A 23,693-nucleotide genomic window follows, 5' to 3' on the forward strand; every position below is an offset into this window, starting at 1 on the left:
CCAGCTGGGACAACATAAGCAGCTGTAGATTTATAAGTGAGTACGCAAACGAAGTAGAAAAATAGTTATACTTGTATAAAACAAACAGAACAAATATTCATCTTTATTTAATGAATAAAAATTAAAATTCCATAAATATGCATTTTAGTAATGTGATTATTGGCTACATATTTTATTTCTATATTAATAATTTTTTAACTCTCTGCCATCCCCGTTTTACAATCAATCACTTTAGCAAATATTGTTTGGAGAGCTACTATATATATTATAATGTATATAGTGAGCTATATATGCTATGAATGTAGAAATGAAAAAGACAAGTCTATACCCTGATAAAATTACACTTGAGAAGCAAAAGGAAAGAATGAAAGAAGTAACATCTTATTATGTACTTGATGCTATGGACTCTGAAGAAATTTTTACCAATGTTGACAAACTTTGCTCATAACAGCCTTGTAAGTGAGGTTTCATATAAGTAGTGGATTCTGTTGTGTTAATGAGGGAACAGACATTCAGTCCATGTTTAGCTGATTTTTAAAACTAGGTCTTTTCTCCTCATATATAGTTCTTACCCTTTTTATAACAATGAAGTATAATATGTAGTCTTACATGATTTTAATTGTATTTTAACATTTATGTAATACTAAATTACTATATATTAAATAGCATGTTTAAGTATATTATTAGTATATACTAATAATAGGAGTATATTATTAGTAATAAAGGCGGATATATATATTTGAAAATTAGTTCATATATTCCAGCTATTATCTATTCCATCACACAGACAATATTTGATTCTCATCTGTATTTGTGGATACTTGTAGTAACTCCATTGCCCCCAAATCACATGAATATCTTAGAATTCCTTGCCTTACACTGTGAGAAAAAATTATTAATTCAAGATAGAACAATTGTAGTGTTTTTATAACATGCTCCTCAGAACAGTAGTTAATAGTAATACGATTTCTTAGTTGGAGCGAAGTTGCTGAAATAAACTTTTCAAATTATGAGTTAAACAAAATTTAACTGTAGTACTCCCCAGGAGCTGTATTTTGCTAAAATTCCTATGGAGATCCAAAAAGACCATGTAAAACAATGGGCTTTCTGAACATAAACCACATATTACTTTTCTCACATGATACACCAAAAAAGACCAAGGTTTAATGGAATATGTTTTGGAAAATATTCTTTTACACAGTAATCTGACATCACTGGACAACTGATTGATCAGACACCAGGCAATAATTGGGAGATTACTGCTGTAATCCAGGGATATTTTTTGAGGGTTATTCTCATTTTATGAGAAATAAGCAGGAGGCCTGGCACAGTGACAGGCTGTAAAATATAGGTTAGACAGGCAACCAACTGTACTTAAAGACAGACAAAAGGATGTACAAATATAAAAATAATACCTATTATTTATTGAGAATTTATTGATACATGCTCTCCGCTCCTCTTAGTATTTTCATGGGTTGGTTTATTTAATCATTATCCTACAGCCCCATCTACAGATGGAGTCTCTAAACAGAGAGGTTCAATCAGTACTTTACCCAAGGCAGCTCATTTATTTATCTTTTTTTTTTAATTTAATTTAATTTATTTATTTTTATACAGCAGGTTCTTATTAGTTATCTATTTTATACATATTAGTGTATATATGTCAATCCCAATCTCCCAATTCATCCTACCACCACCCCTCCCACCCCCGCTTCCCCCTTTGTTGTCCATATGTTTGTTCTCTACATTTGTGCCTCTATTTCTGCCTTGCAAACCAGTTCATCTGTACCATTTTTCTACAAATGACCCAATTTCGTTCCTTTTCATGGCTGAGTAATATTCCATTGTATATATGTACCACATCTTTATTATCCATTCATCTGTCGATGGGCATTTAGGTTGCTTCCATGGCCTGCCTATTGTAAATAGTGCTGCAGTGAACATTGGGGTGCATGTGTCTTTTTGAATTATGGTTTTCTCTGGGTACCAAGGTAACTCATTTAGTAAGGGCCAGGACAGACTTACAATCCCAGACTCTAGGTTCAGGCCTATGTTCTTAAATGCTATAGTACCCAGAAACTTATCTGATGTATCCTAAAAATAACATTTGGTTAGACAGTTCTCCCAAAACAACAGTAGAAAAGAATGTACATAAGGAGGACACTGAGAAATCATGTAAAAAGAAATAACAAGATAAATTTAACCTCAGATATAAGGAAATAACTTAGTTAAATATAGCATTTAAAAAGTCTCAGAATTTCCATATAACTAAATGTAAAAAAAATGAAGAGAAATTTTGAATGAAGCAAAACATAAATTGGTCTCTATGCAACATAGATTTTTTTAACTTAGAAATAAGGATTTGGACATTATGGTCGGAACTTCACCGGATTTGTCCTTTGAAGAAAATCCAGGGCTAAGTTAGGAGAACACATAATTTTGGACATCTATTCTTGCCCTACCTCTGTATTCTAATCAAATAGATCTCTTTGCCCAAAAGATATTACCACCTTAACCTGAACTCCTACTGGCTGGAAAGATTTTTGGCAGTTTCGTCTGTTAATTTATTTATAATTTTAGAATGTTAACCCAAAGGCAAGTAATTCCTTAATTGCATAGCTTTTAGCAAAATATGACTTTTACCAGATATCCGGTGAGCTAAATTTTGCTAATAATATTTCTGAAAGGAATTTCTGATGTTCATCACAAATGCAAGATTAGCTTTTCCATCTGTTGAGATGTTCTTTACTATAGTGAAATATTTTTTTTCAAATCTTTCCTTAACATTTTATACAGATGAAATCCATGCTGCTTGCTCCTTCAGGTTATCTCTGATAGTACTTTGGGTATTTCAAGTGTTAACCTGAAAAGTAAAATAATAGAATTTATCAACAGGCAGTATAGATGATGGAACTACTTCCACTGAAATGGCTTTCAGAAACTCCTTCAGCACATTTTATTAAGGGATAAATAGTCCATATATACTGAATGCTGCAAAGAAATAAGAGTTATGGGTATCAGGAGGAAGGGCCTTATATTAAAACACTGTAATGTGTTACATACAAATAACACAGTATTTAAAGCCCTTATATGTTAGCTTAAAAAACTTACTCTTCCAGTATAAAGTAACTATAATTCTATCTGTAATAGAAGGCTGTTTAAATACCTTACAGGTAAATTACTTCAGTTATTGAATTGAAGCACTTGTGAAAATTTGAATTTAAGATGACTGTTTTTTCATAATTCAGTTTTTTTGTTTTAACATAATTTTATTATGATTGTACAACGCTCACCAGAATTTGATGTCTCTGATATTTTTAATCCATTATTTGGTATGGGTTAAATGTTTTAATATGCATGTTGATAATGGCTAATGATCCTACCCAGTGTTTCAAATCTTGTTGGTTATTTAGATATTACTCTTGTGAAGTGTTTTTTCATGTGCTCTAATTTTCTGTTGGTTTTCTGCTTTTAATAATGGGTTTTAAAACGTCATATTAATAAATTACTCTGCAAAAGATATAATTATAACAAAGTTGTAGATATCTGTGGAATTTTTAGCAATGTCATATTGCAAAATTATGTTTTCAAGATACTAATGAGTGGGATTTATCCTTTTTAGAATGGAGTTTGGATTGAAAGTATGATAATAACTAAAAAGAAAGCCAGATATTGATTATTACCAAGACTCTGGTTGTCTGAGATGAAATGGATCTGTTGATGATTTACACAATATCCCACTATTATTGAAAATAAAATAAATTGTGGTTGATTTAAAAAAAACTAATTCAATTTGCAACTTACTGTTACTTGCAACATTTACTTTGAATTTCCACAAAACATGATAAATAAGCATTGGATTTAAATCAGGTGTGACTTAATCATCGTTTTATTTTAATTTTTTAAAACTTTATTTTCTAGAGCAGCTTTTGATTTGCAGAAGAATTGAGAGGAGAGTGCAGTGATTCCTCATATACTTCCTGACAAACACATGCACATCCTCCCCCATTATGAACCATGCCCCCCGCTTCCCAGAGTGGTGCAGTTGTTACAGTTGATAACCTATATTGCCACATTAGAATCACACAAAGTTCATGGTTTACATAGGGTTCACTCTTAGTGTTGTACATTTTATGAGTTTGGAAAGATGTACAATGACATGTATACATCATTACAGTATCATACAGTGTATTTTCACAGCCCTAAAAATCCTCTTTGTCCTTTGTTAACTAAGGTAGTACTATTCCATTCAGAATTTTTCAAGATAAATCTTTAGCAAAGTATCTAATCTGATCCAATCTTTAGTTTAAATATAACACTTACATTTATTTAATCTTCTTTTACATAACAGAGTCTATGTGGAGTTCAGCTGCTACATACTTCATAAAGAAATCATTTAAAAGTGTGTCTGGGGGTGGGTGGGTGTGTTAATAAAACAAATGTTCTGCAGGTGTATTGTGGTATATACAGTATTTGATACTGTTTTAAAATGATCGCCCCCCATAATATCACCCCAAATCCTTTGCCTTTGAAATATAATAAATTGATAGCCATATTATAGTTGAGTAGACATTATTCACTTATAATAATTTCAAAACACAGTCAAGTTTTGATAGAATTTTAAAAATTATAAATGATACTTGTCAAACGTAAACTTGTTTTTAAAATATTTTATCATTTTTCCTGCCTTATATGTGTATTGGATTAAAATTATAAATGGAGCATTTATCTAGTTAAGAGATGATATACATATATACACACGCACACCCACATACACACACTTTAACTGTATCACATGTTGACTTTCTTCTGCTAACATTGACATTTTATCAACATTGACATGTAACATTTATCTTAGCCTAACAAATGACTTCTGTGACTCTCGCTTGCTTATAAAAATGTTAAAATTAAACATAAAAGTGAAAGAACTTTCCATCTTCTCATATTTTGCCTGGTAAAATGACACTAGAAGAATATTATACCTTAGAGGCATTAATATATATATTTAATAATTTCAAAAATATAATTTTAACACAACTTTGCAGAATATTTCAGGTTATCACACATTTAGGTAAGTTTGTTATCTTCTGTATTTGAACAAAAACTTTTTTTCTTTAAAGTAATTGTGGAACATTTTTAATATATTTTAGTTTTCTCTGTAATTTATGTAAGTTGTTCTTCAGGTTTAAATAAGAACATATATAAAAATATAACGAGTACAAAAATTAATTTCCCCATCTTCTGTTGAGGTTGAAATGTGAGCTTTATTTGTAAATAGCTATATTTAGCAATATAACTGCTTTGTAGTAATAGCAAAAAACAAAGCACGTATTAGCTCCAGAAACCATAAATGCAGTATAAGGGACATGAGTGAGAAAATAAACATAAGTGGAAGTAATGTTTATACCATTTTTCACAATGCAGGGGCTGATATCTTTGAAACTACTTTGTGAGTAATGCTTTTCAATTCCCTATACATAGTTCAAAACCTCTAAAAATACAATTTTAGAGGAGGCCCTGAACCAAGACAGTGGAGTAGAAGGACGTGCTCTCACTCCCTCTTGTGAGAATACCAGAATCACAACTAGCTGCTGGACAGTCATCGACAGGAAGACACTGGAACTCACCAAAAAAGATACCCCACATCCAAAGGCAAAGGAGAAACCACAGTGAGATGGTAGGAGGGGCGCAATCACAGTGAAATCAAATCCCATAACTGGTGGGTGGGTGACTCACAGACTGGAGAAAACTTACACCACAGAAGTCCACCCACTGGAGTGAAGGTGCTGAGCTCTGTGTCAGGCTTCCCAACCTGGGGGTCCAGCAACGGGAGGAGGAATTCCTAGAGAATAAGACTTTGAAGCATAGTGGGAATTGATTGCAGGGCTTCGACAGGACTGGGAGAAACAGAGACTCCACTCTCGGAGGGCACACACAAAGTAGTGTGCGCATCGGGACCCAGGGGAAGGAGCAGTGACCCCAGAGGAGACTGAACCAGACCTACCTGCTAGTGTTGGAGGGTCTCCTGCAGAGGCAGGGGGAGTGGCTGTGGCTCACCGTGGGGACGAGGACACTGGCAGCAGAAGTTCTGGGAAGTACTCCTTGGCGTGAGACCTCCCAGAGTCTGCCATTAGCCCCACCAAAGAGCCCAGGTAGTCTCCAGTGTTGGGTTGCCTCAGGCCACACAACCAACAGAGAGGGAACACAGCCCCACCCATTAACAGTCAAGAGGATTAAAGTTTTACTGAGCTCTGCCCACCAGAGCAACAACTTTCCCCACCACCAGTCCCTCCCATCAGAAAACTTGCTCAAACCGCTAAGATAACCTCATCCACCAGAGGGCAGACAGCAGAAGCGAGAAGAACTACAATCCTGCAGCCTATGGGATGCAAACTACATTCACAGAAAGATAGACAAGATGAAAAGGCAGAGGGCTATGTACCAGATGAAGGAACAAGATAAAAGCCCAGAAAAATAACTAAATGAAGTGGAGATAGGCAACCTTCCAGAAAAAGAATTCAGAATAATGATAGTGAAGATGATCCAGGACCTCCGAAAAATATTGGAGGCAAAGATTGAGAAGATGGCAAGAAATGTTTTAACAAAGACCTAGAAGAATTAAAGAACAAACAAACAGAGATGAACAATACAATAACTGAAATGAAAACTACACTAGAAGGAATCAATAGGAGAATAACTGAGGCAGAAGAACGGATAAGTGACCTGGAAGACAGAATGGTGGAATTCACTGCTGCAGAACAGACTAAAGAAAAGAAATGAAGACAGCCTAAGAGACCTCTGGGACAACATTAAATGCTACAACATTTGCATTATATGGACCCCAGAAGAAGAAGAGAGAGAGAGAAAGGACTCGAGAAAATATTTGAAGAGCTTATAGTCAAAAACTTCCCTAACATAGGAAAGGAAATAGCCACCCAAGGCCAGGAAGCACAGAGAGTCCCATACAGGATAAACTCAAGGAGAAACAGCAGAGACACATAGTAAACAAATTGGCAAAAATTATTGAAAGCAGCAAGGGAAAAATGACAAATAACATACAAGGGAACTCCCATAAGGTTAACAGCTGATTTCAAAGCAGAAACTCTACAAGCCAGAAGGGAGTAGCATGATATACTTAAAGTGATGAAAGGGAAGAACCTACAACCAAGATTACTCTACCTGGCAAGGATCTCATTCAGATTCGATGGAGAACTCAAAAGGTTTACAGACAGGCAAAAGCTAAGAGAATTCAGCACCACTAAATCAGCTCTACAACAAATGCTAAAGGAACTTCTCTAAGTGGGAAACACAAGAGAAGAAAAGGACCTAAAAAAACAAACCCAAAACAATTAAGAAAATGGTCATAGGAACATATATATGGATAATTACCTTAAACATGAATGGACTAAATGCTTCATCCAAAAGACACAGGCTTGCTGAATGGATACAAAAACAAGACCCATCTATATGCTGTCTACAAGAGACCCACTTCAGACCTAGGGACACATACAGACTGAAAGTGAGGGGATGGAAAAAGATATTCCAGGCAAATGAAAACCAAAAGAAAGCTGGAGTAGCAATATGCATACCAGATAAAAAAGACTTTAAAATAAAGAATGTTATAAGAGACAAGGAAGGACACTACATAATGATGAAGGGATCAATCCAAGAAGAAGATATAACAATTATACATGCACCCAACATAGAAGCACCTCAATACATAAGGCAACTACTAACAGCTATAAAAGAGGAAATCGACAGTAACACAATAATAGTGGGGGACTTTAACACCTCACTTACACCAATGGACAGATCACCCAAAATGAAAATAAATAAGGAAACAGAAGCTTTAAATGACACAATAGACCAGATAGATTTAATTGATATTTATAGGACATTCCATCCAAAAACAGCAGATTACACTTTCTTCTCAAGTGTGCACAGATCACTCTCCAGGATAGATCACATCTTAGGTCACAAATCAAGCCTCAGTAAATTTAAGAAAATTGAAATCATATCAAGCATCTTTTCTGACCACAACACTATGAGATTAGAAATGAATTACAAGGGAAAAAACATAAAAAACACAAACAAATCGAGGCTAAACAATACGTTACTAAATAACCAAGAAGTCACTGAAGAAATCAAAGAGGAAATCAAAAAACACCTAGAGACAAATGACAATGAAAACATGATGATCCAAAACCTATGGGATGCAGCAAAAGCAGTTTTAAGAGGGAAGTTTATAGCTATACAAGCCTACCTCAAGAAACAAGAAAATCTCAAGTAAGCAATCTAACCTTACACCTAAAGGAACTAGAGGAAGAAGAACAAACAAAACGCAAAGTTAGCAGAAGGAAAGAAATCATAAATATCAGAGCAGAAATAAATGAAATAGAAACAGAGAAAACAATAGCACAGATCAATAAAGCTAAAAGCTAGTTCTTTGAGAAGATAAACAAAATTGATAAACCATTAGCCAGACTCATCAAGAAAAAGAGGGAGAGTACTCAAATCAGTAAAATTAAAAATAAAAAAGGAGAAGTTACAACAGACACCGCAGAAATGCAAAGCATCCTAAGAGACTACTACAAGCAACTCTATGCCAATAAAATGGACAACCTGGAAGAAATGGACAAATTCTTAGAAAGGTATGACCTTCCAAGACTGAAGCAGGAAGAAATAGAAAATATAAACAGACCAATCACAAGTAATGAAATTGAAACTGTGATTAAAAATCTTCCAACAAACAAAAGTCCAGGATCAGATGCCTTCACAGGTGAATTCTATCAAACATTTAGAGAAGAATTAACACCCATCCTTGCAAACTCTTCCAAAAACTTGCAAAGGAAGGAACACTCCCAAACTCATTCTATGAGGCCAACATCACCCTGTTACCAAAACGAGACAAAGATACTACAAAAAAAAGAAAATTACAGACCAATATCACTGATGAATATACATGGAAAAATCCTCAACAAAATTCTAGTAAACAGAATCCAACAACACATTAAAAGCACCATACATGATGATCAAGTGGGATTTATCCCAGGGATGCAAGTATTCTTCAATATATGCAAATCAGTCAATGTGATGCACCATATTAACAAACTGAAGAGTAAAAACCATATGATCATCCCAAGAGATACAGAAAAAGCTTTTGACAAAATTCCATACCGATTTTTGATAAAACCTCTCAAGAAAGTGAGCATAGACAGTACTAACCTCAACATAATAAAGGGCATATACTACAAATCCACAGCAAACATCATTCTCAATGGTGAAAAATTGAAAGCGTTTCCTCTAAGATGAGGAGCAAGAAAAGGATGTCCACTCTTACTACTATTATCCAACATAGTTTTGGAAGTCCTAGCCATGGCAACCAGAGAAGAAACAAAAATAAAAGGAATACAAATTGGAAAAGAAGAAGTAAAACTGTCAGTGTTTGCAGATGACATGATACTATACATAGAGAATCCTAAAGATGCCACCAGAAAACCACTAGAGCTAATCAGTGAATTTGGTAAAGTAGCAGAATACAAAATTAATGCACAGAAATCTCTTGCATTCCTATACACTAATGATGAAAAATCTGAAAGAGAAATTAAGGAAACACTCCCATTTACCACTGCAACAAAAAGAATAAAATACCTAGGAATAAACCTACCTAGGGAGACAAAAGACCTGTATGCAGAACACTATAAAACAGTGATGAAAGAAATGAAACCAACAGATGGAGAGATAGACCATGTTCTTGGATTGGAAGAATTAATATTGTGAAAGTGACTATACTACCCAAAGCAATCTACAGATTCAGTTCAATCCCTATCAGATTACCAATGGCATTTTTTACGGAACTAGAACAAAAAAATTTAAAATTCGTATGGAGACACAAAAGACCCCGAATAGCCAAAGCAGTCTTGAAGGAAAAAAACGGAGCTGGAGGAATCAGACTTCCTGAATTCAGACTATTCTGCAAAGGTATAGTAATCAAGACAATATGGTACTGGCACAAGAACAGAAACATAGATCAATGGAACAAGACAGAAAGCCCAGAGATAAACCCACGCACCTATGGGCAACTAATATATGACAAAGGAGGCAAGGATATACAATGGAGAAAAGACAGTCTCTTCAATAATTGGTGCTGGGAAAACTGGACAGCTATGTGTAAAAGAATGAAATTAGAATACTCCCTAACATCATATACAAAAATAAACTCAAAATGGATTAGAGATGTAAATGTAAGACCGGACACTGTAAAACTGTTAGAGGAAAACATTGGAAGAACGCTCTTTGACGTAAATCACAGCAAGATCTTTTTTTTTTTTTTTTTTTTGCAGTACGCGGGCCTCTCACCATTGTGGCCTCTCCCGCTGCAGAGCACAGGCTCTGGACGCGCAGGCTTAGCGGCCACGGGCCCAGCCGCTCCGCGGCATGTGGGATCTTCCCGGACTGGGGCACGAACCCGCGTCCCCTGCATTGGCAGGTGGACTCTCAACCACTGTGCCACCAGGGAAGCCCAGCAAGATCTTTTTTGATCCACCTCCTAGAGTAATGGAAGTAAAAACAAAAATAAACAAATGGGACCTAATGAAACTTCAAAGCTTTTGCACAGCAAAGGAAACCATAAACAAGATGAAAAGACAACCCTCAGAATGGGAGAAAATATTTGCAAATGAAGCAACTGACAAAGGATTAATCTCCAAAATATATAAACAGCTCATGCAGCTCAATATTAAAAAAACAACCCAATCCAAAAATGGGCCGAAGACCTAAATAGACATTTCTCCAAAGAAGACATACAGATGGCCAAGCAGCACATGAAAAGCTGCTCAACATCACTAATTATTAGAGAAATGCAAATCAAAACTACAATGAGGTATCACCTCACACCAGTTAGAATGGGCAGCATCAGAACATCTACAAACAACAAATGCTGAGAGGGTGTGGAGAAAAGGGAACCCTCTTTCACTGTTGGTGGAAATGTAAATTTATACAGCCACTATGGAGAACAGTATGGAGGTTCCTTATAGAACTAAAAATAGAGTTACCATGTGATCCAGGAATCCCACTACTGGGCATATACTCAGAGAAAACCATAATTCAAAAAGACACATGCACACCAATATTCATTGCAGCACTATTTACAATAACCAGGTAATGGAAGCAACCTAAATGCCCATCAACAGACGAATGGATAAAGAAGTTGTGGTACTTATATACAATGGAATATTACTCAGCCATAAAAAAGAATGAAATTTGGTCATTTGTAGAGACGTGGATGGATGTAGAGACTGTCATACAGAGTGAAGTAAGTCAGAAAGAGAAAAACAAATATCGTATATTAACGCATATATGTGGAACCTAGAAAAATGGTATAGGTGAACTAGTTTGCAGGGCAGAAGTTGAGACACAGATGTATAGAACAAATGTATGGATACCAAGGGGGGAAAGCGGCAGAGGGTGGGGGTGGTGGTGTGATGAATTGGGCGATTGGAATTGACATGTATTCACTGATGTGTATAAAATTGATGACTAATAAAAACCTGCTGTATAAAGAAAATTAAATAAAATTCAAAAATAAAGACAAAACAAAAATACAGTTTTATTCCATTATCTTTAAATCTTACAAATAGTGCAATGCTGTGGAATTGGAAATTTTATTTCATACTACAATGCTGATGTGCCTAGAAAGCATAATAGTTAATCTCTAATTAATTTGGTCTGACTCAATAGCATGTATGCATGGATGAGGGAGAAAAGTAACTTTCTGTTACATAAAGTTTGAAAATTGTATGATACCTTATTTTTTTGTAGTCCTTTTAAATAATGTTTGGTGTCTCTTAGATAAAATTTTCTAGTTACTCAGCATCCCTTTCCTCTTTCTACTTCTATAATTTCAATGGCAAAGCTCTTGGAGAATATACACTATCTGTAGTGACCATGTGACTTATTGTTCAGAATGGAATACTTTGACAGTAAAGAGTTGCTATTAATAATAATCACATCCAGACAGTCAGCATAGGCTGGGACACTCTTTGATATACATAGCTCAGCTTCTCTTCTGGTGAAAACAAACCTTAAATCCCACAAAATTTTCCATCTGACTCACTACAATAATCCCACTTGTGTTTTTTGCTCAGCGTTTTTATTCACAGCTATATTTTAGTTCTTAATTCTAAGCCTACAGGTTCTGAAAGGCTCATGACTCATACCTAAGCACACTGCCAAGGTTCTGTGGTGATATCTGTGTACTAGATTATTATATAGAAGCCTTCTAGATATCCACTTTCCTCAGTCTAATTTAGAGAGCCAGGTGAGTCACTATCTCTCCTATCTCTGCCCTTGTAGAATCTTGCCTGATATAACATATATCCCCCTCTTTATGTTAAAGACTATATAGGTGGAAAATGGGACTCTTTCAGATCTGATTCTCTCTCTTTACTTTTTTCCTTCTCACCCCTCAAATATCACTAGGTCAGAAAAGGACTCAATCTCATTCTACCATAATCAGAGATGATGAAACCTGTGGATGATGCTTACCCTCCACCACACAGGACAATGTACTTATGTGTTTCCTTTAGGTGCATTATTGACATTCTAATGGGAATGTTGGTAGAAAATTAGAAAATCCTCTCTCATAATAACATCTTGATTAACACAGTTATCCTCCCCACAATGTATAATGCTTTTTATATTAGAACATGAATATTATCTCTCTATTCAATGTATATCCCTCGATAATACATCTCAGTCTCCATATTCCTTTTAGAATTTATCCTGCTCTTCTCTGAGATGAAAATTTTAGGTAAGGTAGGCAAAAAGAAAAGCAAATTTATAATAAATCTTGTATTAATAAGATACATAACTTTTTAACTTTTGCAGAGAGTAAACAAGAAAACTAATTTAAGCTGCAGAGGAAGTGTATTTGTCATATAGTACATGCTTAAAGAAAGGAAGATAATTCCCATATTTTTTCACAATAATTCCGTATTTTCCATAATAATTTCACAAATCATTTACATAATTTATGAGTATTTCCCTAAAATGTAAAATGAATGTAATTTCATAATATACAAAATATTTCCTGACATTTGATAATGTACAAAATGAATATACTTTCCAGAATTTTGTTCCTCATTGCATTATTTTAAGAAGAAATCCACATTCCAGTTAAATCCATTTTTTAAAAAACAACAGTACAGTACTAGCAACTCTAGTTTTCACTCTTGCCAAGAAATTTTGTCATTGGTTTCAAGAGAAGCTTAAAAATGATATTGAATGAACTTTTAAATCTGCTGCTTTCCAAATTAATCTTTCTTGGAAATTATGTTCTGGAAATTATGTTTTGGTGGATCTGTTTTCCACAGAAACAAATGAACAGTCAATGTTAGTAGCAGTAGAAAGTATCATCAGTAGTAGAAGATCAAGATATTTGAAATATTTATGCACTTTCAGAATTTTAATTCTTCCTGAGTAGATTTTTTTTTGATTAAGTAATGATAATGTTGATAATGTTAATGTTGATAATGGTGAAAATTTTCAGCTTAAAAAATAGTGTCCGTATAAAGATAGCACAAAAGTGATTAAGTATCAAAGAGAAGTGGATAATCTTTGTTGATAAAATAACCAAATTTTAAGTTATATTCTGGACATTTATTTTGTTTAAGGTGTCATTTAATTTTCAGAATAAGTATTTTTGGAAAATAAATTGTGTGTTGTTTTGCAATATGACACTTGCCAACTCTCTGCATTACTACTCTGATATATACCTTGCCATGTGATTAATGGGGAAAATATCATATAACCAGGTTTGGAAGAATATAAACGCTGTTAAATTTCTAATATATGCCACAGATGCTCCTACTTCACAAACAAAATACTTGCCTTTAATTCACTGTATATCTTCATCAAGAGTAGTCCTTTCAAGAAGGAGGAGAGAATCAAGATGGTGGAGTAGGAAGAACCTTAGCTCACCTCCTCCCGTAGACACACAAAAACTATGCTATGTATAGAAGTTTTTCTAAGAACAACCTGAAGACTAGCAGAATGCCTCTTTCACAGCTAAAGATACAAAGAAAAATCCAAATTGAGATGGCTAGGAGGGGCAGAGATGCAGTCTAGTCAGGACCCACATGCCTGGCACAGTGACCCACAGTGGGAGGGGATATCACAAACGCAGAGGTCCTCCCTAAGGAGCAAAGGGTTTGAGCTCTACATCAGGCAGCCCAGCCCTGGGGACCTGCACCTGGAAGATGATCCCATATAATGTCTGGCTTTGAAAACCACCGAGGCTTATGGCTGGGAGAGCTGGAGGGCTATAGCAAACAGACTCTGCTCTTAAATGGATTGTGCACAAACTCACTCACTCTGGGTTCCGGCAAAGAGACCTGTGTTTGAAAAGTGCCTGGGCTATATGTGAAGGAGATTCATTGACAAACTTTAGGGTGAGTCCCAAAGGAGCAGGGATCTATTGGAACTTTATCAAGGTACCAAACCAGTGGTAGATACCATTTTTCTAATTCTGCTTTTACCTAGCTGGCCAGGCGCTGGTGGGCATTATTTCTGACATTTGCTAACTACCCTGCTAGTATTTCCTTCCCTGTCCTAGCAGTCCCCTGAGGACCCACCCTGTCCAATCCATCCACCCTGGTCAGTGCCTTTCCAAAGCAAGCCCTACCCCACCACACCTGGCAGGCAGCCTCAGGTGGGTCTGGCATGCCTCCCCCACAAAATGGCTCCTGTGCCAGGGGACCAACCCCATAAAACCACCATACCCACAGCTGTTGCAGTCAGGCCCTGAATCCAGCCTCACTGGGGCAGCAGTTAGGACCAGGCCTTGCAAACAGCTGGGCCAGGGAACAGCCCCACCAATCAGTACACCAGTAGCAAACATGACCCCACCACAACAGGAGGACTCAAATAGCCCACAGAAGGAATACTCATGAAGTGCCTGGCTCTGGTGACCATAGGGGATTGCTCTTCTGGGCCTCACAGGAAACCTTCTACAATGGACCACTCCTTCAAGACCAGGAGATATATCTGATCTACCTAATACATAGAGATAAACACAGAGAATTAGCAAAATGAGGAGACAAAGGAATATGTTCCAAAAGAAAGAAAAAGACAAAACCTCAGAGAAAGAACTGAACTAAATGGAGATAAGAAATCTACCTGGTAAAGAGTTCAGGTAATAATAATAAAGTTGCTTACCAAACTCAGGAGAAGAATTGAAGAAGTCACTGAGAACTTGACAAAACTATATATATATATATATATATATATATATATATATATATATATATATATATATAAAAACAAGAGCTGAAGATTACAATAACTAAAATTAAAAATACACTATAGGGCTTCCCTGGTGGCGCAGTGGTTGAGAGTCCGCCTGCCGATGCAGGGGACACGGGTTCGTGCCCAGGTCCGGGAAGATCCCACGTGCCGCGGAGCGGCTGCGCCCGTGAGCCATGGCTGCTGAGCCTGCGCATCCGGAGCCTGTGCTCCGCGGCGGGAGAGGCCACAGCGGTGAGAGGCCCGCGTACCACACAAAAAAATTCAAAGGCAACTACAAGCACAGCAAAGAAAAGGAGCTGGAGCGGGAAAGGGTGAAAGAATGAAAAGGGAGAGATTGGAGGGGGAGAGGTTAGAAAGGAGAGGGCTGGAGAGGGAGTGACTAGAACAGGAGCAGCTGGAGAGAGAGAGACAAGAAAGAGAAGTTCAGGATTGCCTGGAGCGGGAGAGACAAGAGCGGAGAGGCTGGAGAGACTGGACCGAGAAAGGCAAGAACAAGAGCAGCAAGAGAAACTAGAAAGGGAGCAGCTGGAATGTGAGCAAGAGCGAAGAATGTCAAACGCTGCTGCCCCTACCTCTGTGGAGACTCCTCTAAGCTCTGTGCTGGGAGTCTCCTCTGCTGCTGAGCCAGGCTTGCATTGTCTTGGGACCACCGGCACCTCCACCCCCTCCTCCACTCCCACCAGGTCCTGCCCAGGCATCAGCCACACTCCCTCCTTCCCCAGGACTCCTCCCATCCCATCCACTTCCATCCTCAGGGCCTCCGCCTCCTCTACCACCTTCTTCCTAATCAGGTACCCCCTCCTCCTCCACCACCTCCTGCTTCTCCCCTCCCTGCATCTCGATCTTTTGGGGATCCATGTCTGAAGACAGTCACCCTTTAACTGGACTTGCAGCTGCAATTTCTGGATCAAAACTTAGGAAAGTGTCACGGATGGAGGATTCCTGTTTCCTAAGCGGAGAGATCACTGGTGTGAATTTGGCCTCATCTAAAAAATACAGGTAGTGGAAAAGGACCCCTTCCATTAGGGGTGGTGGGTTAATGGAAGAAATGAGCACCCTGCTGGCCAGGAGGAAGAGAATTGCTGAAAAGTGATCAACAATAGGAACAGAACGAAAAGAAGACGAAAATGAAGATTCAGAGCCTGTAACTTCTAAGGCCTCTTCAACAAGTACGCCTGAACCAACAAGAAAACCTTGGGAAAGAACAAATACAATGAATGGCAGCAAGTCACCTGTTATTTACAGACCAAAATCTGCACCCTCCAGTGCCAACGGAGTCCAGACAGAAGGACTGGACTATGACAGGCTGAAGCCAAACACTTTAGAAGAAATGAGAAAAGAAGTAACTAAGCTACAAGAAGAGCTCATCGATGCAATCAGGCAGGAACTGAGCAAGTGAAATACCACATAGAGAAACAAACTAAGAAGAGATAGGACTTTAATCTGGAGAAAGAAAAAAAAAAACCTGCAAAGAACAACTGTTAACAACAACAAAACCCCTACATTCTGTGAGCTGTAAAAAGAAAAGGGAGACAAACAGAACGAGGGAAAAGACAACATACTTTGAAAGCCTTGAGACATTACTACTCTGGCAATAAGCTAGTACCCTCCCAGTTTGATGCTTTTTCCTGACCTTTACAACAGGGTGGAAGAGAGTTGTATAGGAGTTCCTGTATCAGTTATGCAGAAAATACTAAACCAGTCAGGCAAGGACACCGTGCCTTGAAATATTTTCATGTCAAGAGAAAATCACACATTTTCCACAATCCATTGCTAAAATAAAGAGGAGAAAGACTTTGAGAAGTTTTTTTCAGAGAATGCTGATGAAGAATTTAGCAAGTTATGCTATTGTATTGTAAATGTTTCTCTCAGGTTTGTCTTCCTATCACATTTGATGTCTCATGAATAATTGAGATCAGCCCTATGTAGGTTAAGATCATAAAATGTGGAACAGTTGGAATTGTATGTGCTTTCAAAGGGTGATATTTATAAGAAAGTGTCCTAAAAATGATTTGCCCAGAGTGAGGAATTCTAGAATGATAGGAAGTCTCTCGAGTTTAGCCTTAAAGCAATTTTGTAGATTCGAACATAAATTCATCCAGAATTTAAAGGTTTAGATGCCTTCCTAAATTATTAGTGATTTACCAAATCTATGATTCCTACATAACACAAACCAGTGGTCAAATGTAAAACACTATATTGTAGATTCACTGTAGGTTTTCAACCTTTTTAGATTGATGAATGTGGACATTTTTATAATATAATTACAACCATCACAAAATTAGCTTTTTAAATTGCAGACAGTAATGCATGCCAAACTAATATGTAGTGACCTTTTCAAGGCCTAGTCCAAGGGAAAACATTTTGTAGAGTATAGGGAAGTGGGAGGAAGGGAAGGAATAATGTTGAATTTAAACTTAATTTCTGCACTATCTTTTTCTCAATTATCTGCATGAATAATAATGAGGAATATTTTGTGACTTTAATTGGTAAATATGTTAACAGAACCAAGTACTTAATCTTTTACATCATGTCTTCAGCTATTTGTATTTTAACTTCAGTAAGTTCAATGGTCTGAAACATGATTCAGACCATTTATAATTCACATGAATTATATCTTACCGTGGAACTCAAAAGTTCGATCCCTGAATTTGTCAGTTATTATTACCTAGGTGCCCTGCAGTTATACAGGTGTTCAGGTACACGTTCCTGACTACAAAGCTGCTTTTGAATCTTATGTTGAAATACTAGAAAAGTAACCATGATGGCAGCAATTAAGGTCATAGAAATCATTAGACGAAAGGAAAACAACGAGGAGTCCTGCATAATTTTCTTTTAATAAAGTGAGACTTAGGTGGTGGGAAGAAGGAGCTAGATACTCTACTTACCACCAAGTGTGTGTGTGTGACCATGCGTGTGTGCAGGCACTCACGTGTGAGTATGTAATCCACTCCCTTTCCTTTGAAACTTCTAAGATTAAAATAGGGGAGAAATCCTGTATGTTGCAATGATAGAATTTTTTGAAAATTTAGGAAATCAAAAATTCTCCAGGCTCTCCATCTTGATTTATGCTTGGGTTGTTATGTGCCATATTTGCTTTGAAATCTTTGATTATCAGTAATTTTACTAAAATTGTGAAGGAATAATCCACCATCTGCTTTCTAGATTTCTTAATCTAAGTTCATAAGACAGAGCTTGTTGATAACATACTTTTCTAAATGCTGCAGGTTTGCAGCCATTACCACTTCAAAGAGGTTTGAATGAGGGAATTTTTTTTCCTTGTTAAAATAGTTCCTGTTTCTGTAGAAACTTCATTTTTAGATTTATCTGTGATGGATGAGCTATCATAATTAAGTATAGTATTTTTTCTATCAACTATTCATTGTAGTCCAATAGTAAAGACATTAAAGATGCAGCAAGCTTATAAAGTACTATTTTCTAAAAGAAATAGGAGGCATTTTCATCTTTATTATTGTACTTTTGGTCATGGAAACACTTTGATGATATAAATGTATATGCCCCCCATAAATCTGGTCAGAAATCGCTTTTGATTTTGTTGATTAAGTTGAGCAGTAGCATAGAGTACTGGGTACAGGTGGTCCAAAGTAAGATAAAAGATCAAGATAAAAATGATAGATCTTAAAAAAGAAACTGGTTTATGCACTAAATGTTTTGTGCCTTGGTCTAATATTAACATGATGTCTGTGTAAAATGACTAAAAGAACCAGTGTTGAATCACGTTATATTTCCTGTCATTCTGCATTATCCCAGATTGCTAAATGTGTTCTTTCCAAGAAGTTTGATTGAATTTCTGTATATGTTTACTGTCCTATGTGACAGTTCTGTCATTGTTAGAGATTTCAGTAATTAAAATGGGAAACAGAAGCTTAAGTTATTTTCCTTATCAAAACTATGTTCCTTGGAGACACATTATTGTGATGGTTTTTGTGCTCTTGTACATTGGATGTCTTAAGGTGAGTGCAGTTTAGGGGATCCTTTCTAATTACAGGAAGGTACTCCTTTCCTTCAACACAGTGATCTGACCAGTGACAAATCTGTACTATGGCTAACAAGTCAATCGCAAAACAACTGAATGTACAAATCTTAGTTCTGGTGCTGAAATCTCTTCAGAATAGTCATCATGATCTCAAAGTTTGTTTCAAAATTTGCAAGTATCAAGTGTCAGTATGAAAAAACTGAAGATGAAATACCAATGAATGTTGAATTCTCATGCTTTAATTGTACTTCCCTCATTTATTTATTTATTTACATATTTAGCTTTTTTTTTAAACATCTTTATTGGAGTATAATTGCTTTACATTGTTGTGTTAGTTGCTGCTGTATAACAAAGTGAATCAGCTATACGTTTACATATATCCCCATATCTCCCTCTTGTGTCTCCCTCCCACCCTCCCTATCCCACCCCTCTAGGTGGTCACAAAGCACCGAGCTGATCTCCCTGTGCTATATGCAGCTGCTTCCCACTAGCTGTCTATTTTACATTTGGTACTGTATATATGTCCATGTCACTCTCTTACTTCGTCCCAACTTACCCTTCCCTGTCCCCGTGTCCTCAAGTCCATTCTCTACACCTGTGTCTTTATTCCTATCCTTTTTCGATTCTTTTAGTTCTCTGCTATTTTTACCATAGTTTCATTTAAATTTCCTACACGCTAACTTTGTGCGACTGAAATACAATTCCAGTATATTAAAAACATTACGAATTGTAAAAAAATTCAAAAATAAAAATAACAGTCCTTTCACACCATACCCTGCCTCTTGTTTATATTCTCTGATAGCCTTGAGGAGTCTCAGTAGTACCTCAAAAAATTATTGGCCTCTCAAAAGACCTTCACAACACTCTTCATCTTGGAAAATGTGTACACTTAATCAGCAAAGAACCCAGGTGCAAATCTTGCCTTCATCATTTGCTAATTGTGAGTTATTGGACAAGTTAAATAACATTTCTGAGCCTCAGTTTCCTGTTCTCAAAACAGATCAAATACTGTTTTTCATATTGTGAAATTTCAAAAGTTAGCACTTACAACCTGGCTTGCAACATAAAGTATTATGTGGCCTATTAGTCAATAAGTTCACATTTATTTTAATGTGTAACTTGGTGACTTTCATGTTTCATATCAGGAATAGTTTCCTCATATTCAACAATTTAGATTGATATTTGTATCATTATACATATTATTTTCATAAATGGGTATAGTTGGACATACTATTTTTTCTGTATTTATATGTATTATTATAGTATATTTCCACTAAGGCTTATCTTCTTTTTATATGCCAAGCATGTGGTCAAATTTTGGAAGAAATTTTATTCTCATTATGGCAGCAAAAATAACTGTTCTCTTGATACCCATAAAATGAAAAAGAAAAAAGAGAATAAAGCCATATGCCTTTAAAAATAATTTAAGGGGTAAAATATAACTAAAGTCACCCAACAAAATGAAGGTTATGGATACTTTTAATTTATTTTCTCCAAATATATTACAGAAATTAAGACACTACCAATGTTTGAAGATCACCAATTCAATAATTACACTCTGGAGAAGCATATTATGTCTTCAGATACATTTTAATGTATTTGATTAATTAGTATTCATTTACACTGGAGAATAATTACAATTGTAATATTACACATTAGAAAATTTTTTAAAAAGGTAGATATGCAAATTTTCTTACAAAAATGAAATATCTAAGTGTGATTATTCTACCAAGGAAAGCTGTACAGCTGTCTTGAAAGAAATTGGTACATTTCATATGATGAGCATTATTCATTTAGTTATTTAGTATTTAGACTAGGATTATGCTAATGTTTAGGAAACTTGAATGAGCATACTTATATCTGTATTTACAATTGACCTTTGAACAGCACAGGTTTGACCTGCCCAGGTCCACTTATAGGTGGATTTTTTTCACTAAATACGCTACAGTACTACATGTTGAACTTGCAGATGCTGAACCATAGATACAGAGGGCCAAGTGTGAAGTTAAGCCCACATTTTTGACTGCTGGGAGGGTCAGCACCCCTGACCATGGAGTTATTCAAAGGTCAACTAGACTTCTATATCTCTGTGCCTACATCAACACACACAAATGCACATACGTAAACACACATGTATATATGTATTTTGCTGTCTATATGCACACACACATAAGATGCATATATATACACATAAACATCTTGCTTTTGCAATTGCCTTTCTTTTAAATTGACTGAATCAAAAAGTTATCGAGACAACACAGCATACTTTCCAAATTGACACATATTACTAGAAACACAAGACATTTGATTGTTCAGAAACTAGTCTGTTGTATACCTGAAACTAACATGATACAGTAAATCAACTATATTTTAAAAAGGCAGAGACTGTAATTTTGTCAACTTGTTAAACCTGTGAAAATGTACAGACTGTAGTTGCTGTACATTTTCACAGGTTTAGCAAATTGATAAAGTATTTCAATTATATATATATTTGTTCAGATTGTTTTCTGTCATAGGTTATTACAAGATATTGAATATAGCTCCCTGTGTTATACAGTAAATCCTCAATGCTTATCTATTTTATGTATAGTAGTTTATCTCTGAGTCCCATACTCCTAATTTGTCCCTCCCCCCTCCCTTTCCTCTTTGGTAACCGTAAGTTTGTTTTCTATATCTGTGGATCTGTTTCTGTTTTGTATATAGATTCATTAAGATTCTACATACAAGAGGTATCATATAGTATTTGTCTTTCTCTGACTTAGTATGACATTTTCTAGATCCAACCATGTTGCTGCAAATGGCAATATTTCATTCTTTTTTATGGCTGAGTATATTTCATTGTGTGTGTGTGTGTGTGTATATATATATATATATATATATACACACACACCACATCCTCTTAGACCAATCATCTATTGATGGACACTTGGGTTGTTTCCATGTCTTGTCTATTATAAATAGTGCTGCTATGACATAGACAATAGACTTGTGGTTGCCAAGGGGGAAGAGGGTGGGGGAGGGATGGATTGGGAGTTTGGGATTAGCAGATGCAAACTATTATATATAGAATGGGTAAACAACAAGGTTTGCTGTTCAGTGTCCTGTAATAAACCATAATGGAAAAGGATATGAAAAAGAATGTATATATATGTATAACTGAATCACTTTACTGTACAGCAGTAGTTAACACAATATTGTAAATCAACTATACCTGAATAAAGTAAATTAAAAAAAAAATTAGTGCTGCTACGAACATTGGGGTACATGTATCTTTTCAAATTAGAGTTTTCATCTTTTCTGAATATATGTTCAGGAATGGGATTGCTGGATCATATCATAGCTCTATTTTTAGTTTTTAAAGGAACCTCCATACTCAAAAGAAGACAGTCTCTTCCTTTGAGTTCAGTAATTTACCTTCTCATATCAGTATACTGTAAATAAAGAGAACATTTTTGTGTTATCATCTATTAGTAATTTTTTTCTTCTAGTTTTATTGAGATGTAATTAATTGGTATACATCACTGTATAAGTTTAACGTGTACAACGTAATATTTTTACTTACATACATCATGAAATGATTAGCACAATAAGTTTAATGAATATCTGTCATCTCATATAGATACAAAACATTTTTCCTTCTGATGAGAACTCCTAGGATTTACTCTCAACAGCTTTCATATATTACATACAGCAGTGTTAATTATGTTTATCATGTTGTACATTACATTGCTAGTACTTATTTATCTTATAACTGGAAGTTTGTACTTTCTGACTGCATTCATTGAATTCCCCCTCCCCCCACTCCCTGCTTCTGGCAATCACCAATCTGATTTCTTTTTCTATGAGTTTGCTTTTTTTTTTCTTTTTTGTGGTACGCGGGCCTCTCACTGCTGTGGCCTCTCCCATTGCGGAGCACAGGCTCCAGACGCACAGGCCCAGCGGCCATGGCTCACGGGCCCAGCCGCTCCGCGGTATGTGGGATCCTCCCGGACCGGGGCACGAACCCGTGTCCCCTGCATCAGCAGGCGGACTCTCAACCACTGTGCCACCAGGGAAGCCCCGGTTTGTTTGTTTTTGAAGTATAATTGACTTGTCACCATACAAAGATGTTACATAATTATTGACTATATTCCCCACAATGTACATATCCCTGACTCATTTATTTTGCAACTAGAAATTTGTACCTCTTAATTTCCCTTACTTATTTCTCTCCTTCCTCTAACTCCTCCCCTCTGGCAGCCACCTGTTTCTTCTCTGTATAAATGACACTGTTTCTGTTTTGTTATGTTCATTTGTTTTGGTTTTCAGATTCCACATGTAAGTGAAATCATACAGTTTTTGTCTTTCTCTGTCTGATTTATTTCACTTAGCATAATACCCTGTAGGTCCA

General features: G+C 36.1%; 1 pseudogene; it reads left to right on the forward strand.

Annotated features, from left to right (window-relative positions):
* The window catches only part of LOC115853305 (protein enabled homolog), a 118,997-nt pseudogene extending 102,280 nt beyond the window's left edge, over nt 1-16,717 (forward strand).
* The last annotated feature ends 6,976 nt before the right edge of the window (nt 16,718-23,693 follow it).

This window comes from Globicephala melas, chromosome 18 (genome assembly GCF_963455315.2).
Source record: "Globicephala melas chromosome 18, mGloMel1.2, whole genome shotgun sequence".
Taxonomy (NCBI): domain Eukaryota; kingdom Metazoa; phylum Chordata; class Mammalia; order Artiodactyla; family Delphinidae; genus Globicephala; species Globicephala melas.